Genomic DNA, 16877 nt, shown 5'->3' on the forward strand with positions numbered 1-16877 from the left:
GAAAATCTTCCTTGAAGAAATGTCTATTTTGTTTCCCTTCTCACTTTTTTAACTGCATAGTTTGATTTTTCATTGAGTTCTTTATATATTTATATTAATTCTCTATCAGGTATATTATTCACAACTATTTTCTCCTATTCTGTGGTTTGCTTTTTCATTCTGATGATTTTTTCTTCTTTTCTATGGAGGCTTTCCATTTGATACAGTCCCGTTTGTTGAATTTTGCTTTTATTGCTTGTGCTTTGGGTGTCATATTCAAAAAAGGCTGAGGCTGGTTCTCTCAGGCAGTCTTGTTCTTTCTTCAAGAGTCTGATGGAACACTTCAAAGGGTGTGTTAAACAGCTGAGTTAATGAAAATGCCACTCGCCAGCAGAAACTATCTGTTCTTGCATGGGTTCAAAAACAAATACAGGCATTTCTGATACATGAACTTACGTACAAAATAGAAACAGATTCACAGACTAATAGAATTAACTTACGCTTACCAGGGTCCAGCAAGGACCTATCTCATAGCACACGAAACTCCACTCAGTGTTATGTGACAGGCTGGATGGGAGGGGAGTTTAGGGGAGAATGGATACATGTATGGATATATGTATGTCTGAGTCCCTCTGCTATGCATCTGAAACTATCACGACACTGTTAATTGGCTATCTTCCGATATTAAATAAAAAGCTTTTGAAAAACCAAATACAAACATTTCCTATGGAAAAGAAGTGTTATTGATCATTTTCAAATTCATAAATATGAGTTTTGCAGGGGGAAGAAGTTCTTCAAGGTCCTGTTTGAAGAACTGTCGTGACATGAATTTATGAGAAAAGAGCTGGTTTGTGGGTGAGGAAGGCATAAGATCTCTGAGACACATTTTTGCGATAAGGAGCTTGGTAGACTCATTCCTTCCAAGGAGAACACATTCCTGGCCCCAAAGCACAGACGCCTCCATGGCCAACAAGCTCCCCAGGTGGGCTTTCAGAGAACTGGAATTGAGTCTCCCCTCGATCCTTCCATCTTTTCAACTAAAACTTTTAATAACCTTTTCCAAGCACAAGGAAACAGTAAGTCAAGCAGGTGATTAGAGGAGACAGAAAAGATAATTTTCCTGAAGCTGGTTTTTATCATCTGCCTAAGAATTCATTTCCAGAATGAAATGTTATATTAGAGAACCAGATAGGGGGGCTTAAACATTTTTCTTCTCATTTTAAGATGTTTCTAAGTGAAGCCCTATTATTTCAGTTGTTTTGAATCATTAATTTTGAGCGTGTGGGTTTTTTTTCCAATGACCACTTTTGATATGATCGTTTAATATATAAACACCAAAGATCACCTTGGGCTTCCTTGGTGGCTCAGATGGTAAAGAAACTGCCTGTAATGCAGGAGACCTTGGTTTGATCCCTGGGTCTGGTCCCCGGGTCAGGAATATGCCCTGGAGAAGGTAATGGCAACCTACTCCAGTATTCTTGCCTAGAGAATCCCATGGACAGAGAAGTCTGGCAGGCTACAGTGCATGGGGTCTCAAAGAGCTGGACATGACTAAGTAGCTAACACACATGGGGTAACTTCTATGAGATGCAATCAGATCAAGATATTTCACACTGTCCTATACCATATGGCACAGATATGAGAACCTTGAGAAGGGGAATCAGAATTGCTCTGAGGTTTGTCCAGAAGTGGTATCTGAAAGTTCACAGAGCATCAAACCCATCACTAAGTTTTCTCATGAAGCAAAAGCCTCAAACAACACATTGCTAAGTCTTTTGAAACCAGGGCTCTTAGGATATTCTTTAAATGAAAATAAATTGCCATCATTACTTGGGTTTTGAAACCTGTTCCACATGATTTCTATACTGTCCAAAAAACACATGGCTTGGTCCCATAAATCTAATGAACACTTAGAACTTAATGCCTCTGATAGAGGCTTATCTCTTGTAGCTTGTCTGCATAGCCTACTTCATGATAATCCCAATTAGATTAGAACCCTAATTATGTTTCTGCTCAGGGTATTTTTAGATAGCCTTAACATTTGATCTGTTTAGTCTAGTTTTACAGGTGGCAAAAGATTAAAAACAGGTTTTAAAATAAGATATGACTATTACGTTTCTAATAATAGGCGATTGTGGTCCCTGAGCTACTTTTTATTTAGTGACGCATGGAACAACCCTTTGATGATGGTAATTGTCCCCACACACCCTATCCCCACACTGGGAAAAATAAGCCACCCTTTGTAGTCAAGCCTTCAGTCCTACCATATAAACTTTAGCCCTTTCGTTGCAGGATCTTGAGTTTCTTTCACTCCTTCCCTCTAAAATAACCTACCTTTTCACTTCTGCCCAAACCTTCTGGTTACATATTCCCAGGGACACTTGTCCTGATATTACCTCCATGACCTCGCTACCCATGAATGAAAAAAATCACGTGTTCCCCAAGGTGGCCTCTCAAACTTGCGTGTGTGTAAGGCTCGCCAGGGAGCTCTTTAAAAAAAAGGAGATTCCCAGGCTGCACCCAGAGGGTTTCCACCTCTGGATATGTCTTTCAGGGGTCTGGGAACTTCTATATTCAACAACCAAAAATCCTGGGTTATTTTTTGGAAGGATTTTGAGAAACATTGCTTTCCAAAACATTTTCACTTCCAAATACACAGTTTCAAATTTTCCATCATGCTGACAGTTATTTTCCATAAATGAGAACATCCTACAGTTATAAAATGTTAGACAAGTAGACAAATTTAAGGTGCAATGTTTATTATTTTTAATATTTTTCTAGGATAAGTTTGGGGCTTCCCTGGTGGCTCAGTGGTAAGGAATCAGCCTGCAATGCAGGAGATGCAGGTTCAATCCCTGGATTGGGAAGATCCCCGGAGGAGAAAATGCAACCCGCTGCAGTATTCTTGCCTGGGAAATGCCATGGACAGAGGAGCCTGGAGGGCTACAGTCCACGGGGTCACAAAAGAGACACAATTGAGTGACCAAACCACCAACAGATTAAACTTGGCTCTGCTGCAAATCGCCTTGATTCTGCCCTCACTTTCCAAGGTAGAAGAAAAGGAACACCAAGAATTGTACAAAGGCAGAGAGAGATTGCCGGTGGGCTCACTCTGGCTGGACTTGAGGTAACTGTAGCTCCACCGTCCCTACTCAAGAGGCAAGCTTTGTCCTCCAGAGACCTCTAAGGCCCTGAGGAGTCTTTTTTTTTTCTTTTTTAATTAAGGAATTTATATTTTTGACCAGGGTGTGTCTTCGTTGCTACACGCAGGCTTTTCTCTAGTTGCGCGGCAAATGGCTACTCTCTAGTTGGGGTGCAGAGGCCTCTCACTGCGGCGGCTTCTCTTGTTGTGGAGCACGGGCTCTAGGCAGTGCAGCTCAGTAGTTGAGGCGCATGGGCTTAGCTGCCCTGTGGCATGTGACAGCCTCCCAGACCAGGCACTGAACCCATGGCCCTGCACTGGCAGGCAGATTCCTAACCACTGGACCACCTACAAGTCAGCCCCTAGCCACACTGACAAATCAGGCACGCAGAACCCTTCATCTATTCTTCATTTACCTGAAATGTTTAAAGTTTCAAGACTTGACATGATGGTCAGACTTCAGCTTGAATGTGCCGTGCACTTATGCCATCTCAGTGGCCAATTCCATTGTCAAAAGCAGACAGCTCTCTATGCAAGTCAGAGTTTCCATTTTTATTGCAAGGACAAAATGCATAGCCTGATGGTTGCCCGAGGTATATGCAACCTTTCTGGAGAGGATGACCTTGAGTGATACTGGTTTGCAAAGTCAAAAGCTTTGGCAACTTGAAAGATGAATTTAAGCCAGGGTTTCGGGACGTTTTATTTTTTTTCCAGTTTTTTTTTAAATTTTATTTTATTTTTAAACTTTACAATATTGTATTTGTTTTGCCAAATATCGAAATGAATCCGCCACAGGTATACATGTGTGCCCCATCTGAAATGGTACTTGACTTACTACTACCTGGTCATGAATGGGTTAAGTAGGATCTGCCCTTAGTAATGATACCTCGTATGCTCCTATACATGGAGGAGGAATGTCAGCCATTCACAAATATTTATTCACAAGCTCTTATTGAATATCTACTATGTACAGGGGCAACAAAGAGCCAAGAGTAGTAAGAAACAGTCCTGGCCCTCAAGACACATCCCCCCAAAGTGGGAAAATACCCTGTTTGAGTGTGATATGTGCCACAAGAGAAGGAAGCTCAGATTACTAGCAGGTGCAAGGAAGGAGAGACAGGACAAAACAATCCAAGAGGGCTTCCCAGGGGAAGGGATGCTTAAACTGAATTTTAAAAACAAACACAAACAACCAGGAAGATTATGTACAGGAGAGGTAATGGCTGACATTCCAGACAAACATGTCCAGAAAAACAGACGCTAAAAAGAATATGGCTTTAATTGGAAATGCAAGTAATGTTAAAACTCTAGATAGGAGAGGAGGAGCCACATCAAGATGACATCTCTAGATGTGGTAAATGGAATATTACTCAGCCATAAAAATGAAGGAAATAATGCCATTTGCAGCATCTCTAGGATGGACCTAGAGATTATCATGCTAAGTGAAGTAGACAGAGAAAGGTAAATATATGATGCTTTTTATATGTGGAATCTAAAAATAATGATACAAATAAACTTATGCATGAAAGAGAAATAGGCCCACAGACATAGAAAACAAACTCATGGTTACCAAAGGGGAAAGGCAGGGGAGGGATAAATTAGGAGATTGGGATGAACATGCTCACACTACTATATATAAAATAGATAACAAACAAGTACCTACTGTGTAGCACAAGGTGCTATACTCAGTATTTTGCAATAACCTATATGGGAAAAGAATGTCAAAAACAATATTCAGTTATTTATATATATAACTGAATCACTGAAGCTAACACAACATCATAAATCAACTGTATTTCAGTTTTTAAAAAATGACATCTCCATATCATGCACAGTTTAGCATTTCCCTGACAGGCTATGGACAGCCTTGAAAGGACTTTAGGTAAGGGATAAATATAGTAGAATTTGCATTCATTCATCTGTTCATTTGATGCAATGAATGTTTATTACAGACGCATTAGGTGCTAGGTATTGTGTCATGGTGAGCACAGAAAATATAATACTGAAAAGGTAGAAATGGCCCCTGCCCTCAGGGAGCTTAAATTCTGATGGAAAAGATACACCGTAAGCACACAAGAATAAAAGAAACAATGTATCACCATTGCCCTGAGTGGCGGAAAGAAAATAAAGAGGGATGTGAGAGAACAATGAGAAAGAGCTGTTCCTCTAGTTCAAATGATTGGGGGAAAATTTTTCTCTTAAGACTTGATATTTAAATTGAAGGATGATAAGCAATGAATTGGAGAAGACTCTTGGGAGTCCCTTGGACTGCAAGGAAATCCAACCAGTCCATTTTAAAGGAGATCAGTCCTGGGTGTTCATTGGAAGGACTGATGCTAAAGCTGAAACTCCAATACTTTGGCCACCTGATGCCAAGAGTTGACTCATTGGAAAAGACTCTGATGCTGAGAGTGATTGGGGGCAGGAGGAGAAGGGGATGACAGAGGATGAGATGGCTGGATGGCATCACCGACTCGATGGACGTGAGTTTGAGTGAACTCTGTGAGTTGGTGATGGACAGGGAGGCCTGGCGTGCTGCGATTCATGGGGTCGCAAAGGGTCGGACACGACTGAGTGACTGAACTGAACTGAACTGAACTGAAGGAATGAATTAGGAATTGGGTTCATTTATTCCTCATAGTTCAGTTGGTAAGGAATCCACCTGCAATGCAGAAGACCCCAGTTTGATTCCTGAGTCAGGAAGATCCACTGGAGAAGAGATAAGCTACCCACTCTAGCATTCTTGGGCTTCCCTTGTGGCTCAGCTGGTAAAGAATCTGCCAGCAATGTGGGAGACCTGAGTTCAATCCCTGGGTTGGGAAGATCCCCTGGAGAAGGGAAAGGCTACCCACTCCAGTATTCTGGCCTGGAGAATTCCATTGACTTAGTTGAAATGTATTTGACTGTATGAATTCCATACAGTCCATGGGGTCGCAAAGAGTCAGACACGCCTGAGTGACTTGCACTTTCACTTCATTCATTTACTTCAATAATATTTATGACATACCAACTTTAAAGTGATTTGGGAGAAGAACTGGGTGAAGCACATCCTAGGTAGACATGAGAAGAAATGAAGATGCTGGGAAGAAGGAAAGGACTTGGCTTAAGAAGTGACAAAAGACAAGGTGTGTGGCAGACAGACAGGGGACCAGCCAGAGAAGAGACAGGCAGGTGAGCAGTGGGAGTGTAAGTAGAGAGTGACATGCCTTGATTCACCTCTGTAAGTACGTTCCGACAGCTGCGGGTAAGGAACGGACTGGAGAGGGTAAGGGTGAAACCCACAGACTGGCTGGGAGGCTATTTCAGCTGGTGCAGGGAAGAGGGGAACATGACTCAGACAAGATAATAACCAATGACATGAGAGAGGTTTTAGTGTTTGTCCTGGACAGAGTAGGAAAGAGAGAGCCTTTCAGAAACAACACTGCTGCTTACGACCCAGCTGGTTAGTTACTGCCAGAGCCCAGACTAGAAACGTGGTTTCCTCACTCCGTGGCCGTGGTTTTTCCACTATGTGATGCAGAAGAGTAGAAAGAGTTATAAAGTTTGGGAAAATACTTTTATTTTGCTCTCATTCAAATCCCTTTGATTTGAAAGGCTGTCAAAAAGCATAACACACTGGTGACCTGGATGTTCGAAGTAAAATGAAAGGAGAGAACGTGAGTAAGAGATGATACACAGTTTTCTATCTCCCTTTTTATCATCCATGTGTTCATAAATGGATTTTGCTTGGAACATATTTACGCAGATGTTTTTGTTTTATAAGAATGTGCAATAAGTTATTAGTTAAGTCAAAGTTTTACTTTTTAGTGTCCAAGAGGATGTTAGCTATATGCTGAATGAAGGATAAAAGCTTGGATGGGAGCCCTGGAGTTCTCTGCACCAGTCTTTATAGGATGAGCAGCAGAAAAAGCATAGCAGGGTCCTGTGCTAATTCGAGCACTCCATGAGGTTTAAAGGATGACTTTTTTGTCTGTGTGTCTTTTTTTTTTTTTCTTTAATCCTGTGTAGCACGACACTCAGACCTGAGCCCTGGGGGAAGACCTACCCTCTTAAGCAGTCTGGGTGCTCTTCCTTCCTCCAAATACACCAATCACCAGGCTCCTCTTTTTCTACATCCTTTCCTCTTCCTCGCTTTCTCATCTTCCCTCTCTCTTTCTCTCTTGCTCTGGTCATTGCATATGTGCTCTGTTGTGTCTGACTCTTTGCAACTCTTTGTAGCCCCCCAGGCTCCTCTGTCCATGGAATTTTTCAGGCAAGCATACTTGAGCAGAGTTGCCATTTCCTACTCCAACACTACACAAAGGGAGGAAAAGATGAGATAAAATGTTTCAGGGAGAAAAACAGTAGAAGATGTTTGCCGTTAGAATCACCACATGTAAGTGCCATTCATCATGTATTGTTCCTTCCAATTAGTAGCTTCATCTAATTGAGCGATGCTGCTCTCTTGAAAGCTTCTCTATCAATGTCAAAGTCAAAGATAGAGGGTGGAGGAAAGACTGTGTTTAGGAAGACGGTATTTTAAATGTGGATTAGCCAAAGGAAATGCCACGCTTCTTCCATCTATCTTTGTAAGCCTTTGTTCTCAGTGTCTTACAGACTCTACTAGAGTTACCAGCTTAAGCAGGAGTCCCTAGGAGAATTCTTCTTGAAAGTTAGAGGTGGTGGGTTGGGGATCCCTGTGTGTTCTGGAAGAAGCCAGAGACCTGGATTCAGAGTTCAAAATCTGCCACTGAATAGCCTGGTAATTTGCGGTATATCAAATTTGAGGTGAGTCCTAGATCCCGTTCTCACTGGGTACGTCAAGTCACCTCACCTATTTTAGTGCCACAAGGGAAGCTAAAGAGCATCATTTGACCAGGCATTGGATTGAGCACCATTTAAGATCCATGTGCTAGGGATTACTAGTCCAATTTCACAATGAGGAAACCCAGCCTCCACAAGTTGGTTTTCTTTTTAGACTCACTTTCTTTCCATTACATGTGTCCTCTTCCATGATTTTCACAAACATTTCATATAAAATTCACTTTTTAAAAGTCTGTGTTGACAGTTTACACTGTAACAAACCTGAGAAGTACACTCAAATGTGTTTTATTACACAGGCTACAACACTAGAGACATTACTTTCTGCTGTCAATTTTTATTAAATTTATGGGGGACATGGACTAATGCTTGCTCTGTCTGTCTTCTCTGTTGAATTCAAGAGTACCCAGAGATGGCAAGGAGAGATGGTAAAAGTCAATTACCTTTTGCAACTGCTTGCCTGGTGTATTAGTTATTGCTGCATAACAAGTTATCTCAAAATTGAGTGGGTTAAACTAACACTGGTTATCTCATAGTTTCTTTAGGTCAGGAATCTGGGCACAGCTTAACCGGCTCTCTGAGTTTATCCCAAGCTACAATCAAGGTGTTGACAACAGCTTTAGTCATCTAAAGGCCCCACTGGGGAAGGATCTGATTCTAAGTTCATTCACCTGGTTGTTGGCAGGATTAAGTCCCTTGTAGGCGATTGACTAGAGGACTCTCTTGTTCCTTGCCATGTGGGTCTCCACTGTGGGGAAACTAACAACACGGCAGATGGCTTCAACCAGAGCAAGTAGGGCAGAAGGGGCAGAGAACATGAATGCTAACAAGATGGAAGACATGGTCTTTTTTATAACCTTATCTCAGGAGTGACATCTTATCATCTTTACTGTATTCTAGTCATTAGAAATAAGTCACCAGGCCCAGACTATGTTCAAAGGAGAAAATTACCAAAGGCTTGGACACCAGGAAGCAAAGATCATTGGGGACCATCTTAGAAGTCAAGTTACCACACCTGGTGGACTGTTATATTCCAAATATTATGAAACCAAAACGAAGTTGAGGAATGACTTGATGCCGAGCGCAAGAGAACTACTGTCATCTCTAACTTCAAATTTCAACTTTTTGCATTCAGTAGGCTAACATGATTTTTTCATTGATTCAGCTACTAATGTGTTTCAATTCATACTAGTAAGTTCAGATTTATAAAGTATATCTTGATATCTATGTACATATTATGCTTCCCTGGAAGAACTGGTTGGGTGGGAATGAGGAGGTGAAATGTCTCTGTTTAAAAAAAAAAGTACAGCATTGTCTGGACTGCCTTATACACCATGGAAAAATGAGGAAATTGGACTTTTATGCTGAAGTTTCCTTTCAGATCTAAAACTTGTTTTACTCATCTCGAAAATGGTCAAACTGATTCTTTTTGGACTACCTCACAGGTATGTTGGCAGAATTAAACAATTAATGATGGATGTGAATGTGGTTTTTTTAAATTATAAAATGCTATTTTGTCATATGTATTTAAAATTTTTTTAAATTATAAAATGCTATTCAACCTGGAGATTTTCCCTCCTGACCCTAGTATGCACCTGGATTAAACTGCCACGTTCTCTGAGTTGTCTTGACAGAGGAGCCTGGGGAGTTCAGAAGAGCTTCCAGAAAGAAGAGGCAACAGCCTCTGAAAGGCTGCAGTGATTGGTCGGTGCCTCTTGGTGGGCGGGGCTGCAGACTGAGTTAAGGACAGGTTTCCTTGAAATGCTCTGAAAATGACCAGGACCCAAGAAGTGACCTTCAGAAGGTGAGTGATAGAAAGTGACACAGAACTCGGAGAAGGATGTTTCCTCCAATTAATTTGCTAAAAATAATTTGATCATAAGCAATTTAATTCGAAAAAAAATGGCAGTGGTGAAAATCAACAACTTGTCTTAGAATGAGTATTTGGATGGTTTTTGGTTTTTGGTTTTTGTTTTTTTTTTAATTCTTCAATGCTATATTCTTCCCGTGTTGATAATTTGGGTTCATCACTAGCCAGTTTTACAACTATTTACTCGAACATCAATTATTTTTGTTTTTTTTAAAGAATTTATTAGTAGATGGATATATTTCTTTTTCCCTGATTTTCTTTCTTCCAATATGTTTTCTGCCAATGAAATCATTGTACTCTGTGGAGTTTATAATCACGAAAATGTGGCAGCAGTTTAAAGGTTGTTTCCAACTCTGCAATATTACAGCTTGTACAGGCAGGAACATTTGGATGAAATCATTTTGAAAGTAAAAATTGTAAAAGTAGAAAAAATCCTTGAGGAACATAAATATCAATTGGGGGTATTTCACTTACATCATATTATCATTTCAATGAAATTATTATCTTAAGTCACTTGTTTTCCTCCAAAACACATTTCAGATGTTGGCATCTTTTTTAAAAATTTAAAAAAAAATTTTTTTTGGCTTTGCCATGTGGCATGTGGGATCTTAGTTCCCCTATCAGGGGCTGACTCCATGTCCCCTGGATTGGAAGTATGGAGTCTTAACCACCAGACCACCAGGAACATCCCTCAAATGTTGGCATCTTGAGGGAGTCCCAGGATGCAGGGCTCTGGGCAAATTATCCTTCACCAAGGACAATAGTCTGGTGACAGTGGCAAAGCACCCCCCCTTGGGTGACTGTCTAGACAGCGGACACCAACGTGGAAGGCATGGAGGAGAACTTGAAGAGATGATTTATAAATATGGGTTGGAGAAGGAAATGGCAACCCACTCCAGTGTTCTTGCCTGGAGAATCCCAGGGACGGCAGAGCCTGGTAGGCTGCCGTCTCTGGGGTCGCACAGAGTCGGACACGACTGAAGCGACTTAGCAGCAGCAGCAGCAAGGAAGACCCAGAAATTATTTATTGGGACTTTAGGAGAAATTCAATGTTTTACAATAGGCAAGTAAGTTCAAGATGACTGTAAAATTTAAAATATCACTGTTAATAATTTTTCTTGTGAATTTTAGGGAGATTCTGATGATAATACAGCTGTAAGAAGTCATCGTTAAACTTTGGCTAAACCTGACCATTCATTTAAGATAGTGATTGTCAGGGATGGATACACAGCTTCCCTGGTGGCTCAGTGGCAAAGAATCCGCCTGCCAATGCAGGAGATGTGTGTTCAATCCCTGGTCCAGGAAGATCCCACATGCCTTGGATCACCTAAGCCCGTGTGCCACAACTATGGAGTCTGTGCTCTAGAGCCCTAGAGCCACAACTACTGAAGCCTGTGTGCCCAAGAGACCATGCTCAGCAATGAGAGAGGCCACCAGAATTCAAAGACTGCACACTGCAGCTAGAAAGGGGTCCCCGCTCACTGCAGCTAGAGAAAAGTCCATGCAGCAACGAAGACCCAGCACAGCCAATAAATGAATACATAAATAAATAAAATTATAGACTTAAGAGTAAAGGATGGATACAAAAATGATCCAATGAACCTGAAACTGCTCTAAAAAAATAAAGTCTATTTAAAAACAATGGTCCTGTGGGGTATGGGAAAATATTTGCAGTCTTACTTTTATTATCACATATAAGATAAATGAAATGTACTAATATGTAATATAAGGATTTACACTGACTTCCTTAGTCAACACATCCTGTGGTCTCAGGCCACCAAAGGCAGGTGCAGGGGTGAAGTCAGTTACCTCCCTGAGTCCTGTGAACTATGATGATTTGAAGTTAATGTGTGCCATAATTAATTGGATTGTACCATTTAATTCTAACTAAACTAATATTCCCCCAACTATACAAGTGGCTCATAAAGGTTTCTACAAATTAAATGTAGATAACATTTAATACAATTCTAACCAAAAAAGAGTAAGATATCAGTAGGAAGAATGTAAAGCTTCTCCTTCCAGTACAAACTTTGATTAGATGTAAATGCAAACTTTTCCTTCAATGTAAAGGTGACATTACAACAATGAATTAAAAACCACCCACTTTTTGAAAGAAACTCTGGTTATTGAGAGAACACACACTGTGGAAGCAAATGTCTGGAAAACTTTCCAATGTTTTATTATTTTAGTGCCAGAAGCAATGTGTTTTGCCTTAAAAACTCATCATTTATACATTTAGGAAACTTGCAAACCTTTTTTTACCATGTTTAAAAAGCTTCCCCCAAAAAAGGGTTTCAGTGGTTTTTAAACCCATTTGTAAAACATATTAAAATGTAACGAGTTCTGATTAGTTGAAAGAACATTTGATTGACATCAAGGAGGATGGAAAATTACTAGCCACATTTCAACTGCAACTTTTACATAATTATTGAGAGGATGGATAAAAGCACCATTTAGGAGAAGCAGCCTGAGTTGTACGTTCCCCACCTGGAACTGCTCATGCTTTGTGATATCTTTGCCAGCTCTGACAGGTTTAAACCAAGTATGTAAATAAGCCCAATTTATATCCAATTATGGATATACCAAGATGTCAAAAATTATAAACCATATTTATACATATTATTCTCCCTAAGACTTTTAACATAAGAAGATGCATCATTTTAAAATAAGTATACCAATATTGAGGAGTACAAAATGAAAAAGTTTTAGTACCATATATTTAAGACAATGTTTTTCATTTTGCACTGACCATGGGGCTCAGTCACTCAGTTATGTACGACTCTTGGTGTCCCCACGGACTGTAGCCCACCAGGCTCCTCTGTCCATGGGATTTCCCAGGCAAGAATATCTCAGTGGGGTGCCATTTCTTTCTCCAGGGGATCTTCCCAATCCCAGGAGATTTGATCTTCCCAGGGATCAAATTCTTGTCTTCTGCATTGGCAGATGGATTCTTTACCGCTGAGCCACCTGGGAAGCTCCTGAACTGACAATAGGGATATCAAATAAATTTGTAATTCATATGAATAAATAGCTTCTTCTGTCTGGGCACTGGGTCTTCATGGATGTACAGGATCCTGAATGAGAGAGATTTAGACTCCGAGACAGACTTGAGGGAGGGGCAGAGGCCTCTGGCCACAGTCATCATCAACCTGCAATGGATTGTGTTCAGGCTACAGTGGAGAAATTTCTTCCAAAGTGGATTTAATTCAGCAGAGGATCAGGTAGTCAGTATTCAATGGTGGATTTGAGGTGGGAAAAAGAAGACTCTTACAAGATCATTTATAAGAGCCTTTCTGCCTACAGTACAGGAGACAAGGGTTCGATCCCTGGGTTGGGATGATCTCCTGGAGAAGGAAATGGCAACACACTCCAGTATTCTTGCCTGGAGAATCCCATGGACAGAGAACCCTGGCAGGCTATGGTCCATGGGGTGGCAAAGAGTTGGATACGACTGAGCGACTAACACACACAACACAGGCACCAGTAGGTCTGGGGGCTGCAAGCTCATGGTCCTGGTGATTCTAGACTAAGTCTGCCAGAACACTTATGCATTCACCCTCTGACCTGAATTAGCAAATCGTTCCACCAAATGGCCAACTCCCGTCCACTCTGGCCCAGCCTCTATCATGGTGCATGTGGATCCCTGCAACAGTGTGTTCCTGGTTTCTTTGATGGCAGCTGCTCCAACCACTTCCCATCCAGTCCTGAAAGCCTGAGAGCCGTTCATTCATCCTGGGGCCCGTCGCCAGACAGCTCTTCCCTAAATGTTGTTGTTTAGTCACTAAGTTGTGTTTGATTCTTTGTGACCCCATAGACTGCAGCCTACCAGTCTCCTCTCTGTCCATGAGATTGCCCAGGCAATAATACTGGAGTGAGTTGCCATTTCCTTCTCCAGGGGATCTTCCTAACCCAGGGATTGAACCCATGTCTCTTGCATTGGAAGGCAGATTCTTTACCACTGAGCCACCTGGAAAGTCTCTTCCCTAAATGATATTCCCCTAGTCTGTACACAGATCAGATTGTATCAAATGTGACTGCCAGGCCCTCTGCCCTGTGGCTCCATTCTGTTTGCTGACTTCTCAGTACCAACCTGGTCATCAAATCAGACTAGCCACTTCAATCCTCCAAAGACACATGTTCCTCACTGCTTTCTTTTCAGGAGGTGGTTCCTTAGCAAACAAAACCCACCATTTCTTCTCTTTTTGTTGGAATCTTGAAATATGCCCACTTCAGTTTCCATTCTTCTGTGAATCCCTCCCCTGTCTATTCGGGCCTTCATGAACCACTGTCTCTTTGGACTTCTATAAGGCCTATGTGTAAGACATAATCTAAGATTCACTTGAATTTTTTGCTGTTATTTACCTCCAGTTATATTTTGTGAGTAAGTAATCCGTTTCTTAACCTTTACTTTAAAATCTCCTTAGCACCTATATAGAGTAGATGACCAGCAAATACTACTGTTTATTGATTTCTCTGCTTCAGAAAAATTTCCTTTTTCTCTATCTTCGTTTATCTTGTTGACTTGCTTCCTTTATCTGACACATTCTTAAGATAATTGAAATATCCTGCTTTCAGCAAAGGTTAAAGGGCCAGCTTCAGTTCCATCCAGACTTTGCTATTTCTGACAGTGACTTTTTCCCAGACAGAGAGCTCTGATTCTGTGAATGAGACCATTTTCAAATACTCTCTGGGAGCTTTATTATTCTGGAAAGAAGAAACCTAAAGCATAAAAGATAAATGCCATATAAACCCTTAAGTAAACATGAATTTTTATTAAACTAGTCTTAGAAGTAATAATCTTCAGATTTCAAATTCTGACATTATAACAGAATATGTTTATGTGTCTGAAGTGAAAAGTGAAATTGTTAGTCATGTCGTGTACAACTCTCTGTGACCCCATGGACTGGGGTCTGCCAACCTCCTCTGTCCATGGGATTTTCCAGACAAGAATACTAGAGTGGGTTGCCATTCCCTTCTCCAGGGATCTTCCCAACTCAGGGATCAAACCTGGGTCTCCTGCATTGCAGGCAGATTCTTTACCATCTGAGTTACCAGTAAAGCCTGTTTAACCATGCTAATTAAGAGTTGAAATCTTCTGATCATCTTTTCATTCAAAAGGTTAGTTTAAAAAATTAAGATCTTGTGGATTTACCTAAGGTATTGCTGAACTGACCTTTCTGCTGTGAAATGCAAGACGCACGAAACTCAACTGTGTGAAAGAAAAGCAGTTTTAGTTTCCAAGGGATGAATCAAAACAGAATCTGTTTCAGCAAATTTCTTCATCATTTTTAAACAGAAACAAAAAAATCACATATCTACTGAATTTTCCTTTCATTTTATGGGCATATCTACTGAATTTTCCTTTCATTTTATGGGCATTGGTATTTAGTTGTTTGCTAGTTAAAACATGTTTACAGCCTAAATGAGAATAGGGCTCATGAAAAGCCCAGGAAAACAAATTCCACATTTTTAATGCTAGCACAATTGCACTTTTTGCCTTTGCTACTTTTCTTGACTTTTATTTTCATTCTGTGCCGAGCAACTAGTTAATTAACATTTCAGATGAGACCGTCAAAAGCAGGGAGATGACAGACTGCTACTATTCTTGGTCTTGCTGACACCTTCCTCATGGCAGGATGACAGCCACAGCTGCAAGTCATTGCAAGGAATCTGCTTGAAATTGGTATTAATATTGGGTCAAGAAAGCTTCCATTTTTCAAAGCAATTTTCATCGTTCTGAGTGGTACCCAGCCAAAACCCATTCTAAGGAGTGTGTTTGTGTGTGAGCCTCCTTTGAGAACCACCGCCAGAATTCAACGGGAAGACCATGAACCAAACCATGCATTTCTCAACATTTATCGAGCCTGTATCCATGGCATTGAGAAGAATACAAATAAGTGTACAAAACAGTCTCTGCTTACAAGTGGTTTGCCATCTTATTGGGTTACTTGAGACTGTCTATAACTCCAGACTTTCATGAAGACTCAGCATTCTTCATGTTCACATCCAGCTTCACAAAATGGCGTCACTTGAGTTGTTTTATGAGGGAAAATAATGGATTATTAGGCAGTTATTTATATCAAGAACTGAGATAATAAAATCAGCCTATTTAGTGAATGTGACTAAGGAGGGTGAGGTAGAATAAGAGAAGACTCATTCATTGAAAGCAGGGTTGGGGGGGTTGGTTTCCGACCTCTTCACTTCCCTTCACCTGTGTAGACAGTGATGTCAGGTCATACAGTAGTCATGATCCTGGGCTCTGAGATCCTGAAGACATCCAGGGCTCAGGGGATGTTCCTGACTCTGTTGATGTATAAGTTTGGGGTTAATGGTACACAAAGGGGATGCTGTATGAAGAGGCAGACTGGCGTGGTTCATCTTGGCTCTTATCCTTCAAACTGTATTCTTTTCTGTTGAGAAACACACACATTGGCTCTTATTTTATTCTTCTGTCCATACTACACAAAGTGCATGAAATAAGTGAGACTTTCAACAGGAATCTTGTAATCTGTTTGTTTTTTTTTTTTTAAAAAAAAAACCTTTTTAAAATTTAAGTATGGTTGATTTGCAATGTTGTGTTTGTTTCCAGTGTACAGCAAAGAAGGATGGAGCTGTAGGAATCAGGCTCCCTGACTTCAGACTATATGACAAAGTTACAAATCAAAACATCATGCTACTCACACACACACACGCACACACACACACACACAAACACCTGAAATAGATACCAATGGAACAGGAAGAAAGCCCAGAAATAAACCCATGCTCTTATCATTAATTAATCTACAACAAAGGAGGCAAAGATACAATGGAGAAAAGACATTCTCTTTAATAAGTGCTGGGAAAACTGGCCAGCTACATACAAAAGAATGAAATCAGAACATTCTCTAACATCATATACAAAAGAAAAAAGTGAAAAAGCTAAACTAACCTACTTGAAATACACATTTACTGTTAGCGACAGGATCTGTTGCTTTCCCCCTGATAAAGTGATCAGAAAATAATTTTTTGTCATAAGCAAAGAGATTTCTTGGGTTTTTTTTCCCTCTGTCCATGAATCTTGCCTGACTCATTACCAAGACAAAC

The 16877-nt window shown here is 40.6% G+C and overlaps 1 long non-coding RNA gene across 1 annotated transcript; it reads left to right on the top strand.

The window, feature by feature from the left end:
* Nucleotides 1–6220: 6220 nt before the first annotated feature.
* On the top strand, nt 6221–11675 carry LOC112449125 (uncharacterized). Its single transcript, XR_003037619.2, has 3 exons — nt 6221–6777; nt 8458–9725; nt 10923–11675. It is a non-coding gene; the product is annotated as an uncharacterized lncRNA (long non-coding RNA).
* The last annotated feature ends 5202 nt before the right edge of the window (nt 11676–16877 follow it).

Source organism: Bos taurus, chromosome 12, assembly GCF_002263795.3.
Source record: "Bos taurus isolate L1 Dominette 01449 registration number 42190680 breed Hereford chromosome 12, ARS-UCD2.0, whole genome shotgun sequence".
Taxonomy (NCBI): Eukaryota; Metazoa; Chordata; class Mammalia; order Artiodactyla; family Bovidae; genus Bos; species Bos taurus.